The sequence below is a fragment of the Lynx canadensis genome, chromosome D2 (assembly GCF_007474595.2).
Source record: "Lynx canadensis isolate LIC74 chromosome D2, mLynCan4.pri.v2, whole genome shotgun sequence".
NCBI lineage: Eukaryota > Metazoa > Chordata > Mammalia > Carnivora > Felidae > Lynx > Lynx canadensis.
The window spans coordinates 60,003,059-60,022,553 of NC_044313.2; the positions used below are offsets into that span (position 1 = coordinate 60,003,059).

A 19,495-nucleotide genomic window follows, 5' to 3' on the forward strand; every position below is an offset into this window, starting at 1 on the left:
TCATAAATAACACAGTACCTACTATACAAAAAATGCTAACTTCCTTTCTGCTACTTGGTATTATTCTTTAGATATTTAGATATTTATTCCTTACTTGTTTTATCTGGCTCATATTGATTTTTCCTAAACTTCAGAAACATTACAAAGAAAAAACTGAGCCAAAGATACATTTCAGGGATGTTCTAAAGGTGAGCGTCAGAATTACAGACATTTTTATGAAGGATTTTTTTTGTACCTCAAGAGCTGAGAGCAGCTCAGCCAAAATCTCTAATTATCTACATCTCAAATACATCAAATCAAGTAAATAAAATAAGGTTAAAACAGTTATTACCAAGTACTTTAAAAAACAAAGACACTTGATCAGATGAACTTGGTCTAGAAAAGAATACCCATATAGAAATGAATTAATTTTATTTTGAAATATTTGCTGCTATCTGAACACCTATAATATTTCAGGGCATTCATTTGTTTCCATGCCCTTCTGCTAGACTGTAGGACCTTTGACAGTAGGATCCATTTCTTTCTCCCTCCCTCCCTCCCTCCCTCCCTCCCTCCCTCCCTCCCTCCCTTTCTTCCTTCTTTCCTTCCATCCTTCCTTCCTTCCATCCTTTCTTCCTTCCTTCCTTCTTTCCATTCTTCCTTCCTTCCTTCATTCCTTTTTTCCTCCCTTCCTTCCATTCTTCCTTCCTTCCATCCATCCATCCTTCCATTCTTCCTTCCTTCCATCCATCCATCCTTCCATTCTTCCTTCCTTCCTTCCATCCATCGTTCCATTCTTCCTTCCTTCCTTCCTTCCATCCTTCCTTCCTTCTATCCTTCCTTCCTTCCTTTTTTCCTTCCTTCCTTCCTTTTTTCCTCCCTTCCTTCTATTCTTCCTTCCTTCCTTCCATCCATCCTTGCATTCTTCCTTCCTTCCTCCCTCCCTTCCTTCCTCCCTCCCTTCCTTCCTTCCATCCTTCCTTCTTTTTTCCTTTCCTTCCTTCCTTCCTTTAAATCCAACTTCTTTAATACACAGTAAGCACTCAGTAATTTTTAAATAAATAAATAAATAAACATAAATGAAAAAAGACAAAAAAAAAGTAAGAGAACCACTTTAGATTCATGGTCAAATGACAGTATTTGAATTACAATCCAGATATATAAGTAGCAATGCAGAGAATGAGTAGATATTTTCAATGAACAAGATCCTTTCTAAATTTTTCAGGCACAGAGTAGTTATGACTCCTGATTATATACTGTTCAGATGTGGGGATCATCTTCATAAAATTACTAAGAAGCATGAATAAAAAGAAAAAAGTCATATAGAAGTAGAAATCAAAGAAGAAAAGAGGAATCAGGCCAAAAGAAAAAGATTAAATTGAATTGATGTGTACCATGAAATAGGTGGAAACTGCTAGTTTCTAGCAAGACTTTCAAGACTGAAGAAAACAGCTCAAATCAATATATTTTATGTCATTAAAGTGAACCAATTGTAATTAGAATAATAAAGGTCCAATGACCCATTGATTGGACAATAACCTAGGTCATAAAAAATGCAAGGCTTTCTTCTGTAATTTGTACTCAACACAGAAGCCTCTGGTCTTCTGTCTCTCTTAAAGCAAATCCCAAAACGCAAAACAATTGCTTTCAAGCACTATGATTGTAAATAAAATGTCTTTGTAAAATTGTGCTTGGCTGACAAAACTGAAGCACATACATGTCATACACTCTGAGTCTAAAGTTCTGTCTTGTCCAGCAAGAGAGCAGAGTCAGTATTAAAATGCAAGAGATGACTAATGTCTGGGAGAAGACAGGAGCCCCAAATAAGCGTCCCTGCTCCGTATTTATTAAGATCAGAAGGCTTACAAACGTGATGGGTGTGCACAAAGAGAAAATGAATCTGTGAACATTAACTCATGGGCATGAGGGAAAGAAGGTTTTGAAGATCGACGGTGTTGGGGGTTTGGGTCAATGTAAACCAAAATTCTGGCGCCAGGCAGATGTTATGTTACTAGCTGACAAGAGGCGCCTTGTCTGTTTATCTTAGCCAGCCTAGGGGATAAGACAGATAGAGCCTGCAACCGCAAGGTCAACAAGGCACCTTTTTGTTAATTAGCTCTGCTCTGGGCGACTTCCTCCTGCAGTGGTCTATAGCCCTATTTACCTGTTTACCTAATTTGGTCCTTCCTTCCTGTGAAAGCAGCTTTCTGCTATAGTACTAAGTTGGAGGGCATTTTCACCCTGAATACCTAATCTGGTTTACCTCATATACCTTTGTATAGGGGCCTTTGCCCCCTTTCTCTATCTTGGGGACCTTTGTCCCCCTTCTCTATCCTTATTCGCCTAATCTTGTTTACCCAAACTTGGGTGTGAGCATTCTATGGCTTTGTAATTTTTTATGCCTTGCTAACCCATTGGTGCAAGCTCAGGGAATTCCTAAGCTTACTCCCCATACATACCCATGCTAAACAGTATGTCTTAAGGTTCCCCCCACCCTCTGCCCCACTGGCTTGTTACATTGCCTTGTTATTACATTCAAAATGTCTCCTTATCATTCATTCATCCGACTGTATTGTTAAAAATGTAATGGAATTATGTTCATTGTTTTCCTGAAAACTATTAATTAATAAGTACTATTTGGTTAGATGAGTGACACAGTGAAATTTAATAATAGCAGCATTGAATCTAGAGTGACATAAGTCAGCTAAGACTTTATGGAGATCAGTGGGAAGCTCATTAGTTGTTAAGATCTCAGAGCAGTTATCATGTTCTTTGGACTTAAAGATTAACAAACTTATTTTTTTTCAGGGCATCCAGAATTGATCAGGATTATAGTAGCTAGCTTTTCCTAACACGGCCACAAAACACTTAAATTGAAAACAGTTAAATTGAATGTTCATTTAATATCAGCTAGCTAGTTTACTGGGCCTCCTCTGGGAAAATTTGTGTACTAAGTCAGGTTATAGTTAGAAAGTGGCTTGGTGAATGTTCAATCAGAGCCAGAGTTGGTTGGATGATCTGGTGTCATCAATTCTATGTTACCCTTAATAGGAAGAAACATTGGCTAAGGGAATTCACATTACCTGGCCAGGATATGTGTTCTTACAAACAGCAGAGGAAACACATTAACAGCCCCTTTTGTTTTATATTTTCTTCAAAGAGGGTAAGCTTCACTGTTTTAAAGTTATATTCTCCAAACTATAATCACAATCTAGTTCCACCTTTCTAAGGTAAGATCATGGACATCTCAGCTGTGTTTAAAATGTGGAACAATTTTATAGAAAATTTTCCAACTGCTTTTTGCATCTGGTAAATCTCATCCATGTTTCTATATTCATGGATATCTTTATGCTTAAGTTGTATTCGAAACTACATATTGTAGTTGTCTATTGCTGCATAACAATTGATCTTAGTGGCTTAGAAGTACATTTATTATCTCAGAGTTTCTGTGATTTAGGAATCCTGCAATGACTTATCTGGATAGTTTTGGTTTAGGTTTTCTCACTGGGTCTCAGTCAATGTGTTGGCCACAATTAAGAGTATATGAAGACTTGACTGGGACTCAGGAATATGGTTCTAAGATTATTCATGTTGCTGTTGATAGGAGGATAACTCCTTCACCATGTGAGCTACTCACAACATGTCTTTTCCCACAGCAAGTGATGAGAAAGAGAGGCAGAGAAGGAAAGAAAAGCCACTGTTCTGTATAACGTAATATCAGGGTTACCATACTATTAATTTTGGCCATATCACATTGGTCACAAAGACCAATCCTGATACAGCATGGGAGGGAACATTGAAAGAGTGTGAATACCAAAATTTGAGGATCATTGGAGGCCATCATGTAGGCTGATTTCCAGTTTGCCCTATGATCCCCAATGATTCATACCCCTGGAACATTCAGAAAATAATCACCCTTTCCCAAAGCCCCAAAAGCCCATCTTATTACAGCATCAGCACATAATCTAGAATCTCATTGTATGAATCAGGTCCAGGTATGGATAAGTTTCCTTGGGTATAGTTCTATAGGTACAGTCTCTCCAGGACTGTTCATCTTCATTTGTAGGCTTGTAAACTAAAGAAATAAGTTATCTGTGTTCACATACTGAACATACAAAGGTGAGGCAGGCATAGGATAATCACCATAGATATTTCTTCATTTTTTTTTGTTTATTTATTTTTGAGAGAGAGAGAGAGAGAGAGAGAGAGAGAGAGTGCAAGTGGGGTAGGGGCAGAGAGAGAGGGAGACACAGAATCTGAAGCAGGCTCCAGGCTCTGAGCTGTCAGCACAGAGCCCGATGTGGGGCTTGAACTCAAAAACTGCAAGATCATGACCTGAGCCAAAGTTGGATGCTTAACTGACTGAGCCACCCAGATGCCCCTCACCATAGATATTTCTAATACGAAAGGGGAAAAATAAAAGACACACAGGAGTTTTTGGTACCTAGAAGTTTTTAAATCCAGCCAGAAAACATTGGAAATTTATTGATTAGGACTCTGTCCTATTCCTGCCAAGGAGTTTTTCCTACATTGACCATGTCTCCATTTTGGTTTTACCTTGAGTTATACTTTATCCTCATGAAAGAGCATATTTACAGATATGTAGTCTTCTGAGCAGTCTGATTTCTCCTTGAAGGTCTCTTTTTATTTCCATTGTTTTTGTTCCTTACATTCTAAGCTGACAGTGTTTCTGCCACTATCATTTCTTTCAAAGGAAATTACAGTTATCCTATTCACTTCCTGAGGGATACGTCATTAGACAAAGCCACTCCCAAAAGTACCTTGGAGAAAAGCCTTTCTTTACATTGGTATTCTGCTGAAACAATGAAGTCTCCCCAGCTCCCCACACCCCAGCCTTCTAAAATCACTGTTGTTTGGTTGAGAGACAGACTTTTAGAAAGAACCTCTCTTCAGAGGCATAACCTTTGATCATTCTGAGGTCTCAAAGACACGCTTTCCCTTCAGCTTTATATAGGCTTTCCTCAGGGTTCCTTGAATATGATCTTTTCTTGGAATTTGTTTCTTAATATCACCATTGTTTATTTCTAACAGAGGTGGGAATCTTAAAATTAAGACTTGTTTAGATTATAAGATTTTATCTAACATCCCTATCCCACCCTTTTCAGTGCATCATTTCCTTATTGCACTTTTTTCTAAAGAGTAAGAAGAAACTAGGAGACACTTTCAACATAGTAGTCGGAAATCTCCACAACTAGCTCAACCAGTTTATTGCTATAAATATATATGTTTTTTTTTACCTTCCACATTTCTGCAGGTAACTGGATATGCTTTCTGTCACTACTTAATGAGGAATCTTTCTGCCAATTTTTAGTAAGATTTTGTCCATACTTCTTTTAAGTCCTCTCTTCCAGCTTTTACACAAGTCAGTTCTAAAAACAGTGTGTTTAAGGCACTTTAAGACCTCCCCAGCACTTTTCTCAAAATCCCTGCAGTTTATTTAGCTCCATTCATTACCTAGTTTCAAAACCAATCTTATATTTTAAGTTTTTATCATTATAGGTAGGATTAGACTTCTTATATCAAAATATTTATTTGCTACTTATGGTGGCATAATGAAGCACACAAAACTTTGCTTTTTAGAACAATATTTATTATCTCACTGTGTGTGTGCGTGCATGCGCGCGCGCGCACGTGTGTGTGTGTGTGTGTGTGTGTGTATTAGGAATCTTGGAGTGTCTTAGCTGGTTGAGTTTGGTTAAGTGTCTCATAAGGTTGCAGTCGAGGTATTGGGCAGCATTACAGTTCTGAAAGACGTAACTGGGGCTGAAGAGTTCATTTCTAAGCTCTCCTATGTGGTTTTGGCAGGAGGCTTCAGTTCCTCACCACTGGGCTTCTCTCATAGAGCTTATCACAACATGGCTTCCTCTAGAACAAATGATGAAAGAGAGACAGAGAGGAGAGAGAGACAGGGAGAAAGAGAGACAGACAGAGAGAGAGAGAGAGAGAGAGAGAGAGAGAGAGAGGAAAGGTAAAGAGAAAAACCAAATCTTGGAGGTATATACCATCACTTCTGTCATAATCTATCAGCCACACATTCCAATCTTAGTAAAACATGGAGGGAGGTTACACAAGGTTGTGGATTCCAGGAGGAGGCAGGGGTTATTGGGGACCATATCAGAAGCTGGCTACCACAGATACTATGGATGTGGTTTGTTCAAACTTAGGAAGCACTAAAATAGAGTAGTTAAAACAAGGCTCCCTATTCTGGAAAAAAAAAAATTGGCAATTTCTTAAAAAGAAAAGCTAAATATACACTTACCTTATGATCCAGCAATTACATTCTGGGAGTTTATTTCAGAGAAATGAAAATTTAAGTCTACACAAAAATATATACATAATTGTTCATAGCAGCTTTTTATAATAGTCAAATAATGGAAACAATCAAAATATTCATGTGAAGAGTTAACACAAACTGTGGTGTACTCATACCATGGGACACTACTTGGCAATAAAAAGAAACAGACTATCGATATGTGCAACAACTTGAACGAACCTCAGGGCATTATACTGAGTGGAAAAGAATGTCATTCTCAAAAGGTTACATACTGTATGATTCCACTTACACAGATTTCTTGAAATAAAAATATAGAATGGAGAACAGATTAATGGTTGCCAGGATTTAAACAGAGTGAATGGGGAAGGATAGGTGTGACTATAAAAGGATAGTCTGAGGGAGATCTCTGTGGTATGGAATAGTTCTATATCTTGGTTGTGGTGGTGGTTACATGAATCTACACACGCAATAAGATTACATGAAAGTATATACACACTTTACACCAATGGCAATTGCATAGTACTGATACTATACTGTAGTTGTGTACAATGTAACCATTGAGGGGTAAAGAGTGCATGGGATCCCTCTGTGCAATCTTGCAACTTTCTGTAAGTATATAATTATTTCAAAATAAACGTTTAAAAAATAATACATGGCCCTTCAAATCGGACAGTGTTCAAATCCCAGCTCTGTTAGCTACCAACTGTGGATAGATTACTTAACTATTTTTTATTAGTTTACAAAATTCTGTGGGCTCCTGGATGGCTCAGTCAGTTGGGCATCTGACTTCGGCTCAGGTCATGATCTCACAGCTCGTGAGTTCAAGCCCCACGTCGGGCTCTGTGCTGACAGTTCAGAGCCCGGAGCCTGCTTCGGATTCTGTGTCTCCCTCTCTCTCTGTCCCTAACCCACTCGCATTCTGTCTCTGTCTCTCTCAAAAATAACTAAACATTTAAAAAAAAGATTACAAAAAATTCTGGTTAATTGGTTGGGATAATTTGTGGTGACAAAAATTTTAAGGTGAGGCTAGAAAGAAAACAACTGAAAGTAAAAGCACTGAGTCTTAAGATTTTACCTGTCTTTGCTTCATAATTTTCAAATCTGGTCACAAAAGGGGTGAGGAGATAGTGTGGGAGAAGCAGAGGCAGAGAATGAAGTCCTCCCAGAATTTAATCGTCAATGGGTAACTGACAGCTTGTGTTATTCTTACCAGGGGGTGGCATTCTTGAAACATTGATTCTTCTTGGATATAGCCATGACATAAGCCTTTAATACTTACTTAAACTATTTGTCCCAGATCTTATGTTATTCATCTTTCAGTGGCCTTATTTGATACTGTTAATAACTTCAGTATGTTTTCTCTTAGACCTTAGCATGTATTTTCATCTCAAATAATTTATTTTTCTTAGCAACTGATAATCAATTTATTAAAAAGATTGATTTAAGCATCAGCAATGGTAACTTCAACCTTCACTCCTGGCTCAGTACTGATGGAAATAATCTGCTTGCCTATCTCAGAAGGACTGTGCAAATCAATGAGCTTGTGGATCCTCACCTGAAAATGATCCCACGTCTTAGAACCTTCACCACGAGGAATTTTTCTTGTAGTGATTCTCAAGAGTCTTGGTGGGCATCTGAACTGGTCCTTTCCCTTTGAGATTCTTTTCCTTTGTGCCTCTGACCAAGCTGGCATGTACTTCCTACCAAGATTTTATGTTTTGGTTGGTTAGAGTAATTCTAATTCGGTGAATCTCTGTTTTCATAGGTGTCCTTCCCATATATTTAAAAGCCATGGCTGCAGTGTGGCTTCCTGACCCACCTGTTCCTCTACAGGAGTGAACACAGGGAGTCAGTAGCAGAAGTCAGGCATCCGGAACTCTGCTGTAGCTGGGACCATCTCTTCCTCAAAGAGAACTCAAATCATTTATAGCTAATGATATCTTTCTGCCACCATTTTAGGAGTGTGTATAAACTGTTGCCATATATTGTTCTATTTATAAATTCTTATTAATGGCATTACTTTCTGCTTCTGCTCCTCTAATATTGATTTACAATCCAACATTTCCATTTCCAGAGCCCCTAGAGATGGAGTCATTGCATGTTTTCAAGTGTGAAAGGATGATGATACCCGTAAGTGGGTACTTTTCTTAAAACATCTGCTCTTAAATACCCATTTGCCTTATTTGCAAAATGGGGATTATAATATCTAGTTTAAAGACTTACTATGGGGATCAAATGAGATAATGTTTCTAAAGGGCATAGCACATTGCTTATGTTGACTCAAACATTGAATAAACAGCAACTCAATATGCCAGCACCTATATCTTCCTCTGCTACTGTTTCCCTTCAGATTTGTTCATGGACATTCTGTTTTCTGTACCATCTCATGATGGTGGCCATCCAGTGTCTTAAGCTGTATCACTTTTACTTTCCATGGGTTCCTTCTCCCCTGTCAATCTTGCCCATTACTCTGTGCACATCAGATTCCACTGGGTACTGAAGCCAAATTGTAAAGAGATCTTTCTTCCATTTTGTTCTTTTCAAGAATTGCTTTATACTCCACAACAGAAAGTGTGCTTTTTTTTCTAAGATTCACTCATGTGTCACAGGTCCATAGAGAATCGAGTTGGGGGCTTCTTCGTGGGAAATCATCACACTATACTGAGAATCTCCTCTACCCTCAGGCAACCAACCTGCATTTTGGGAGAGACGATGCACATCACTTCTATCTCACATAGAATGAGTTCTTTCCTAGGAGGTTGCTCAGTTCCTCCAACAAATAGACTTCTCGTCCAACGAATCAAGGTTAATATGTTCCATTACAAAATCAGAAGGAAGCATTATTTTCTTTCTCTCCTTTCCTCATTTTATGTTCAGAAAATCCACTAATTGGACAATATTCTCTCTCTCTTTCCTGAAATACCTAAATGATAAATAATACCATCGAAAATGAGAAACTATCCTAGGCAAACAGCTGTATTGCAAGGGACAGTAAGAGACAGCAAACAACCCTTATTTCCTAGAACAACAAAGAATACATTTTCTTGAACTCTCCAGGCAGCACCCCACCCCCATCTCTCTCTCTCTTCATATGTGTATAAATGTGTGTACGTGTATATGTAAACCCAGTAAAAAGAAATGTAATGCAACTACTCCAATTTACTGTCACAAACAATATAACGAAGTACACTTAACTAAGATTTTATGTTTTTATTGTCATGTCAAAAATTAAACACGCGATCTTCTACAGTTTATATGCCAGGTAAAGACTGAACCTCCTGCTAGCAGATACTCAAATATTTTGATGAAGGAAAAGCAAGCACAAGTTAAGCAGGTGCGACTGCATGCTGCAGATTTCAAGGGACACCTCTTCTTTTATTTAGCAGGGGAGGGTAATGTTACTCTGAAGGCAGCTAAGGAGGCAGAATAGTTGCTACCTCTGTGTGTTTGGCAGGCTGCCAGCATCCCTGGCAATAGAGTCTGCTAAATCTTTTTTTTTTTTTTTAATCATTTTTGCTCATGTAGACTACTGAATACAATGCATAGAAACACAGTCCTTTCAAAATTACACAGTCTCCAATGCTCCTTACAATGTTTTTGGCTGCTATCAAGCAAAACTCCGGTTTCTGCTGACTTCCCATTTTAAATGACTCTTACAATAATTTCTTGAATTCTGCTTTCATGAAGCAGTTCTAAGGGAGAGAAAAAAAATTTCCCCCAAGAAATTTGGGTAAATATGGCTAGGGGCCAAAGCAGAAAATGTGCTTTGCAAAGCTGTAGCCTGCCACTTCTTACATATTAAACTTATTATTGTGAATTGGGGATTTAGTCACTTCTTTTCCCTTAAATGTGTCTTACAGCCATAGGCACTTGGAAATGCTCTGAATTAAAAGTTTGGGTGTCTTAAATTAGTTCATGGTCTGTGATGGGTGAGTCCAGAACTGATTTAGGGGCCAAGGCGGGTTAATACTATTGATGTTTGCAAGATGGCTTCAGTATTTCTTCTCATCAGTTTAGCTCATACCCTATTGTAAGATAATAATGAAATTATATTTTATATCTATTTTAAGGACTAGTATAATATTATAAAATTTCCCTGGCATATAGACGATATAGCTTATTAACTTAGCTAGTGTGATATATGAATAAATTGCTATTTGGTTTTTAAGTTTTTAAATCTGTAATGCTACATCAGATGTACCAAAGCAAATAAAGACATTTGAAATACTATATGGGGAATTAAAATAATTGAGGACGTATTTTCTATATTAATCTGCAAATATGAGGATACCAAACCTGGCAATAAATATACTATGAAGTTATAAGTAGAAACCCAGTAAAAGAAAAAAAATATTCTTTTTAAATTTTTTTTTCAACGTTTATTTATTTTTGGGACAGAGAGAGACAGAGCATGAACGGGGGAGGGGCAGAGAGAGAGGGAGACACAGAATCGGAAACAGGCTCCAGGCTCTGAGCCATCAGCCCAGAGCCTGACGCGGGGCTCGAACTCCCGGACCGCGAGATCGTGACCTGGCTGAAGTCGGACGCTTAACTGACTGCACCACCCAGGCGCCCCAAGAAAAAAAATATTCTTTTTTTTTTTTTTTTTTTTTATTTTTTTTTTTATTTATTTTTGGGACAGAGAGAGACAGAGCATGAACAGGGGAGGGGCAGAGAGAGAGGGAGACACAGAATCGGAAACAGGCTCCAGGCTCTGAGCCATCAGCCCAGAGCCCGACGCGGGGCTCGAACTCACGGACCGCGAGATCGTGACCTGGCTGAAGTCGGACGCTTAACCGACTGCGCCACCCAGGCGCCCCAAGAAAAAAAATATTCTTAAAGGAAAACTATTTTAATGAAAATTTTGCAAAGGGACTGTGATACATGATACATTTCTAGGTGTGAATGGAGCAATTTGTACAACCTAGGACAGCTCTTCTCATTCTTGTCTTAATGATATTTTCCTGAAATAAATACATAAGGCTAAACATTTTTTTTAATATCTATTCATTTTTGAGAGATAGAAACAGTGTAAGCTGAGGAGGGGCAGAGAGAGAGAGAGGGAGACACAGAATCTGAAGCAGGCTCCAGGCTCTGAACTGTCAGCACAGAGCCCAACGTGAGGCTCAAGACCAGGAACTGTGAGATCATGACCTGAGCCAAAGTTGGAAGCTTAACCAACTGAGCCACCCAGGCGCCCCGAGCTAAACTTTTATAATTGCGCACGTACTAAATAGAAACTTTCGCAGCAGTGCAGCATTGAGAGCTGTAGCCCTCAGTTACTCGGGTTTCACCTTCTCGTTCTTCCCTTTTGGTGGCGAGGAGGTACTTACAGTGTGTCCTAAAGGATCCCTTCACAGATGCTGCCCATGTCTGCTGTCCCCTTCTCTGGAGCCCTTTAGAACTTTGGTGTGGTGAAGGTAGAAGTGTAACATTATTCATTTTTACTATTTCACTTTTTATATTCCCCATGAGGTCTAACTCCTCCTTTGGAACTCGACATCCGCTATATCTTTATGCCTTGGCCAAAACTTTAATTTTTTTAATTCCTCCAACTGCCGTCTTTTTCTGTGTCGATAGTGTTACTGTTGCTGCTGTGCTACTGCTTGGAAGCATTCTGGGAAGGGAGCCAGCTCCAAATTTACATTGGTTATAAATCAGGCAATTCATTAATAGTATAGCATGACCGAAGTTCCCGAACCGTTGCTTCCCTGAGAGTTACCACTTAGTCCTGTAGATGCACCCAGAGAGCTCTCTGTTTATGGGAAGTGTTCTTTCTACTATGTAAAATCTGAGAATATTTCAGTGTGGGCAACCCACCCAAGAACATGACTTCCTATATTTATAAAGTAGCTTGGGTCCTAGAGAGATGTTATAATTTTGTCATTTTCAAGGAGATCATATTTTCAACATTAGATGTCAATAAACTCATGTGAATTTTTTTGTGAACCTTATGCGGTTATGTTGGGTTTTTTGTTGTTGTTGTTCTAGACCCCATCTGCTTAGCATAGTTTTATGTTGTGCAGAATACATTGATATCTCACCTGATTTATAAAAACCCATGTTATGTTAATTTATTTAGTGCAGTTTTAAATAACACATAATGTAAATATAAATCTCTGCAAAAATAACAATGTACCCATTTATACATTTCTTTAAGCTAAAGGTATAATTACTGGCTACCTGAAAATAACATTAACATCATTGTAGGCATGAATTGGGAGAAATATTCATATCCATTCAGCGGATTTGCTCTGGAATTTTGAAATAGACCTTCCTCTAAAGAATTTCTTTTTTATTGTTAAGTCTAACAGATCATGTAATAATTGGAGTTTTTTTTTTCTTATCAGGATAAAAAATTATGCTCTTTTATTGTTAATGCAAGACTCTTTGACCTAATTGAAGTTTGATTATTTAAGTAAGCTGAGATTCTGAATCTGATCTTTTATTACCTTGTTTGCTTTACTAAGTTATATAAAGTTACTAAAGGATTATGATATTTTTTCCCTCATAACAGCTGTATATTGAGACCACACTTCCCAGCATACCTAAACTTTTCCTACCCATATATGGCACACTTGTTTTCAGTGCCTAAAGTTCCTTTCCCAAATTTATTTTTATTTTATTCTATCTGGTTTGTACAATGCCATTACTTTAAAAGGCCGATTAGAATCAATATAAAACACCTTGGATATTATATGCTAGATGAATTTTCTTACAAATATATATCAAGTAATACTTTTGACTGTGTTTTTAAGATGTGAGAGCCAGGAAAGAACATCAAGTTAGAGAAAAGCATTGTAGCGGCTACGTATTTCTGTTTTACTTCTGTCTCTCTGTTTTCTCTGTCTTACTTTCATATAAAAGTTGCTTAGAGAATAGACTGAAATATTTACTAAATCAAATAGAAACTGCATAGATATCTGCCACGACATACACATATTTTAACCAAGTATGAGAAACCCATGCTAAGGTTTTCCTGAATCCACATGATTTACTCCCCTAGAGCTCCAATTTGTAAGCAGAACCTAACTTATTGCCACAAAATAAAGAAATATGGAAAAAGGACTTATCCCTGCCTCTTGTTTTCTTCATGCCTTTTAAAACATATTGCTTTCTAAGATACCTAAAACCTCTGATTGCTTCTTTCCTTTTACCTTGGCTTCCACCACTTCTCCACACTGACCTATTTTACTGTTTCTCAAACACCCCAAGTGTGATTCCACCTCAGGGCTTTATAAGCACCTGTTTTCTTTGCATGGAATATGTTTCCCCCAGATGTATTGTGTGGGTGCACCTGTCCCTCCCCCCCACCTCTTTTCCAGATGTACCTTATCAGTTACATGTACCTGATTCTCCCTGTTAAAATTCCAACTCTCCCTTGTTTCATGCACTCATCCTTCTTACCTCATTGTAATTGATAGCATTTCTTTCCTTATAGAATGCCCAATGTTTACTCATTCATTACATCTTTTGTCTTTCTCTTAACTAGAAGCTTTGTCTGTTGTGTGTGTGTGTGTGTGTGTGTGTGTGTTTGTTGTTGTTATTGTTTGTTTTTTCTCCCAATTACATATTCTCAAATCTTAGAACAGTGCCTGGGATAAAGTAGGCTCTCTACTTATTTATTGAATGAATAAATGAATGACATAGCAGAAATTATGTTATTACTTTAACTGCAACAATATCTTACTGACATACACAGAGCTTCTAAATTGCAGTTTAGGTACAGCCATCTCCTGAGAGGATGAGGTTGGGGTTGCAGAACTTTTAAGAATATACTTTGCTTAAAAAACATACCAGCTTTACCCTGAATATCCTTAGGGTGGTCTTGGTGGGGACACTGGTGGATATTAAAGTGCAGGAGACCAAAGCCACCCTCTCTTATATTCCTTGGGCATTGATTCCTCTGGTTACTGGGAGAGGAGAATCCTCATATTTTTATAACATTGGTGCTTATTTGGGAATGTTGAGTGTGTGAAGTGTATGTGAGGGAAGAAGTGGTATTTAATTATGTAGTTAAACAAAACAATACATGTAAACACAACAGAAGGCCATAAGAAAATTACTTTTTTCAATGTACACTAACTGTATTTTCTAGTATTTTATCATCTTTTATATACATCTCTCCTTTTTAAATTCCTTACATATGATTTTCCAAATTGATTTGATTAAACAATTTTTTCAAGCCATGCTGGGGAGGTTTGGTTTTTATGTGTTTGCTATAGATGATATAAATACAGGCTGATGTATATAACCAAGCAGTTTGGAAACAGTACTATATAAATGCTATTTATTTTAATTATTATTATTTAGTGGCAATTATATTATGATTTAGTTAAGCTTTATTATATTGTTCTAGGGTATTATCAATCTAGGAATGCTCATAAAAGTTCAATATCATTTGCGGTTTTATTTTGTCTTTGTAATCTATTTCTTGTGAATATGTAAAGAGAAAGGGATTGGGAAGTTTAAAATTCTTTTCATTTTTCTTTCCCATGTTTGAATAGCTACAGAATTACTAAATCCTACACAATTTCCCTCTCCATCTATCTACCTAGTTCTTACTCCCGAAATGAGAAACCAAAATCATTAGCTGCTTTTCACCTTTTGCCTGAGCCTCATCTACTGTCTGGGATTCTTCAAACTATAAGTGGAATGGAAAATTAAGCACTGATAAAAATATTTTTGATATTCTTTCTGCACATTTTCTCATTAAACATACAGAGAGGAGGTTCACTGATGCTGACAGAGTAGCTGATTGTGCCTGGAAGAAATATTGTGGTGGCAAGTACAAATTAGATCATCTCGGACTAGCTTGCGTTTTGCTGTTTCAGCTGCTATGAATGACTACAACAAAATAATTTTTTTATTAATGTGAACAAATACATCAGGTAGAAAATTACTTTAAAAATAGTGATTTGGGCATTGCAACACCATTTCAATCCACATGAGCACAACAGTATGACAAGAGCTAGATGATCAACATCAGCCTTCTTTCTAAAATTTGAATTCATGTGTTGAAAAAGCAATAAAGAGGGGCGCCTGGGTGGCGCAGTCGGTTAAGCGTCCGACTTCAGCCAGGTCACGATCTCGCGGTCCGGGAGTTCGAGCCCCGCATCAGGCTCTGGGCTGATGGCTCAGAGCCTGGAGCCTGTTTCCGATTCTGTGTCTCCCTCTCTCTCTGCCCCTCCCCCGTTCATGCTCTGTCTCTCTCTGTCCCAAAAATAAATAAACGTTGAAAAAAAAAAATTAAAAAAAAAAAAAAAAAGAAAAAGCAATAAAGATATCTAGAGCTAAATAAATTAATATATTCAGTAAAGGTTTTGCCTGCTCCATTTCTCACTTCTGCCATCATTAGTTTCATGATGTAAAAGAAAACACTTTCAAAATTTGTTTTTTGACGAAGTAGATACATCAATGGCATGTCTAAAAGATGGATTCATTTTGACAGTAGGAATAAAAACAGAGCAAGATATGTGGCTATGGCATGGATAACATTTTGGAAACAATGCTCTAGCTTATTTGATGGCTATCCAGATATCTCAAATATGGGGGTGCATTGTCTATTTTCAATAATGTTCTTCTTTAAGAAAAAGAAACACTGTCTCTTTGGTTGCATATTATACAAAAGAAGTGTGCCAACCCCGTACAGTTAAATAACTCCTCTTAGGGGTACCTAGACACATTTTTTTTTCATGAAATGTAATGGGTAAGTTTCAGAAATGTTGTAAAATCATGGCATGAGATTTAAGGATCAAAATATATACCTTTTAGAACAATATATATTAATAATAGCATTCCAAATTATATATTAGAGAAGCTTATTATTTTTTTTCTTATCTAGTCTTATACTTTTTTTTCTTTAAGGTGAATTGTGGTTAGATATTATTTATTTGCACTTGACAAAATATACTGAGTTCTGAGAAAATATATGACAACTGAATATACATACACATTCTTTCATCTGCCAAGAGGCTGACTTTAAAAAGTATTAAAGACTTCAATACCCAAAAACAAAACAAAATAAAACAAAAACTACAACAAATAATGTGAATAGAAAAATGAGCAGAGGACCTTGATAGACATTTTCCTAAAGAAGACAAATGAAAAGATGCTTAACATAACTTATCAACAGGGAAATGAAAATTAAAACTATAATGAAATATCACTATATGCCTATCAGAATGGCTAGAATAAAAAATACAACAAATAACAAGTGTTGGCCAACATGTAGAGAAAAAGGAGCCCTCATGTACTATTGGTAGGAATGAAAACTGGGGCAGCCACTATTGAAAACAGTATAGAGGTCCCTCAAGAAATTAAAAATAAAATTGCCATATGATTCAGTAATTCCACTGCTGGGTATTCACCCACTGAAAATGAAAACACTAATTTGAAAAGACATATGCCCCCCCATTTTTACTGCAGCCTCATTACAATAGTCAAAATATGAAAACAACCCAAGTGTGTGTGTACAGATGAAAAGATAAAGTGGATATATATACACATATAGGAGTATTACTCAGTTATAAAAAAGAATGAAATCTTTCCATTTGCAACAGCATGGCAGGACCCAGAGGGTGTAATGCTAAATGAAGTAAGTCAGACAGAGAAAGACAAGTCCCATAGGATTTTACTTATGTGGAATTTAAGGGGAAAAATAATAAGCAAGCCAAGAAAAAAAGAGACAAATAAAATATGAGACTCTTAAATACATAAAACAAACTGGTGGCTTCCAGAGGGTGAGGGGGCTGGAGGATGAATGAAATTAACACAGGGGATTAAGAGTACACTTATCACCATGAGCATTGAATAATGTATAGAATTGTTGAATTATTATATTGTAAACTTGAAAATAATATAACACTGTTAATTATAATTGAATTTTAAAAAGTATTAAAGACTACCAATGTATAATTTAGTTTTATTGATTATGTTTAAAAATTTAGATGTAGTAAAGGAGATATGCATTTTAAGTGGACAGCGTGCACATGGGGAGACCTCAGTTAGTCTGAATCTATCCTTTATTACTTGTATGACAGAGGCTATGTTGCAATACAAGCCCATGAATAGAAACACTCCATAATGTAAGCCAAACTTTTATTTTATCAAGGAGAGAGTTTTGTTTTTTAAAATTTAAAATTTTATATTATTATTTTTGAGAGAGAGAGAGAGAGCGTGCATGGGGGAGAGGGACAGAAGGAGAGAGAGAAAGAGAAAGAGAATTTAAGCAGGCTCCATGCTCAGTGACCCTGGGATCATGACCTGAGCTGAAATCAAGAGTTCAATGCTCAACAACTGAGCAACCCAGGTGTCCCTACAAAGGAGATAATTTTTTAACTGACTAATTTAACTATGAAATATTTCCAGAGTGTAGATGAAATAGTCAAATATCTGCAAATTACTTACTATATCAATTTAAATATATATGTTTATAATAAAAATTACATGAAACATTTGGATGAGAACTATTACTTAGCCTTTGCTCAGATTTCATCAAACACATCTCTTTGCATTCTTTATTTGCATCTTGAGACCTCAGCAGCTTCATCTTCTTTGAGTCATCTAAGACAATTTACCAGAAACATCACTCTGTTTGAAATACTCAAATGTATGAATAAATGGATCATGTTATCACTCAAAAATTTATTTCATAGATATCCCAGAAAATTAGGTCATTCCCATTTATTCGTTTATTCTATAAGCATGTATACATGATCTCCATAAAGTAAGGTTACTTTGATACAGTGATTTTCAAAATGTTTGTTTAAAATTATATCTAATAGTTAATAGTTTTATGAGAAGACATCTCAGGAATAGTCACTAAATTGTTGTTATATTTATTTGCCTTTATTTTTAAATGCATATAGATGGCCTCTGTAATTGGCCAAAGACAGAATTGGTTGAGTCTTTCCTAAGCATGTTGACCAAAATAGAACATTCACCTGGTGAATTGCCTAAATTTGAATCAAATAGAGGGGTGCCTGGATGGCTCAGTTGATTAAGCGTCAGACTGTTGGTTTAGGCTCAGATCATGATCTCGTGATTTGTGAGTTTGAGCCCCGCATTAGGCTCTGTGCCAACAGTGCAGAACCTGCTTGGGATTCTGTTTCCCTCTCTCTTTGCCCCTCCCCTGCTCATCCTCTCTCTCTCTCTCTCTCTCTCTCTCTCTCTCAAAATAAATAAATTTTTAAAAAGAAGTATCAAATATAAAGTTACCACCTTTTTTAAAGTAATGCTTATGTAACAAAAGTCCTTTTTTGATAGTTGAATATATCCGTTAAATTTATGTGTCCATTTTTTTAACCAAATCGGGGTGTAATAATATTGCAGATCTTTCTGGAGACTAATGAGGTTTAAATTAAGAGTATGCTTAGATTAGTAACTTGCACATAGTACTTGACACATGTCAAATAAATGATAACCTCTTATATTTATAAAAAGAATCACCAATTTTCATATTGTATTTTTCTTCAATGTTAATTAACAAAAGGTCTGTTAATAGATGCATAAATAATGCAACTACACATAATAACAGGTCATGTAGATAATTTTATCATTTTGTATTTATTTACTACCTGAATCTAAATGAAATGAAAAATTTTAAAAATGATGCTATTATGCATCAACTAACATATATTTGTCATTTGAAAATTTTGTTTAAAATGTGTTTATAAGAGAAAATAATATCTAAAAACATATGATATTTCTTCTCCTTCTTCTTTCCCTTTTTCTTCCCCTTCTTTTTCTTCTTCTTCTTCTTCTTCTTCTTCTTCTTCTTCTTCTTCTTCTTCTTCTTCTTCTCCTTCTTCTTCTTCTGCCTCTCAGTAGCTTTCTGACTTTATTTTTATTTATTTATATTGAAGAATAATTGACATAAAATATTGTATTAGTTTCAGGTATACATAGTGATTTGATATGTATATACATTATGGAATAGCACGACAATAAGTCTAGTTACCATCTGACCATATACTAATTTCCAATTTGCATGTTGGGTATAGATTCTTTTTTTTTTTTTTCATTTTACACCTTACATATAAAAGTGAGTCTTAGTTTCATACCAGTTACATTCTAGGAATTCACTTCTAAATTAGGAACTGAGAACTGAGAATATGGTTAGTTATAGAAGCAATGTGATTGAAAGTGTTTACATTCCAAAATCTGCTCACTCCACGTTGTTAACAAAACAGTGTGTGAGTGTGTGTATGTGATGAAAAA

At 36.5% G+C, this 19,495-nt stretch overlaps 1 protein-coding gene and 1 pseudogene across 1 annotated transcript in view; one reads left to right on the top strand and one right to left on the bottom strand.

Moving 5' to 3' along the window:
* The window catches only part of CTNNA3 (catenin alpha 3), an 834,982-nt gene that overhangs the window by 525,709 nt on the left and 289,778 nt on the right, over nucleotides 1-19,495 (top strand). The gene's annotated exons all lie outside the window — the stretch shown is intronic.
* LOC115527241 lies at nucleotides 7,716-8,067 on the bottom strand (annotated as a pseudogene).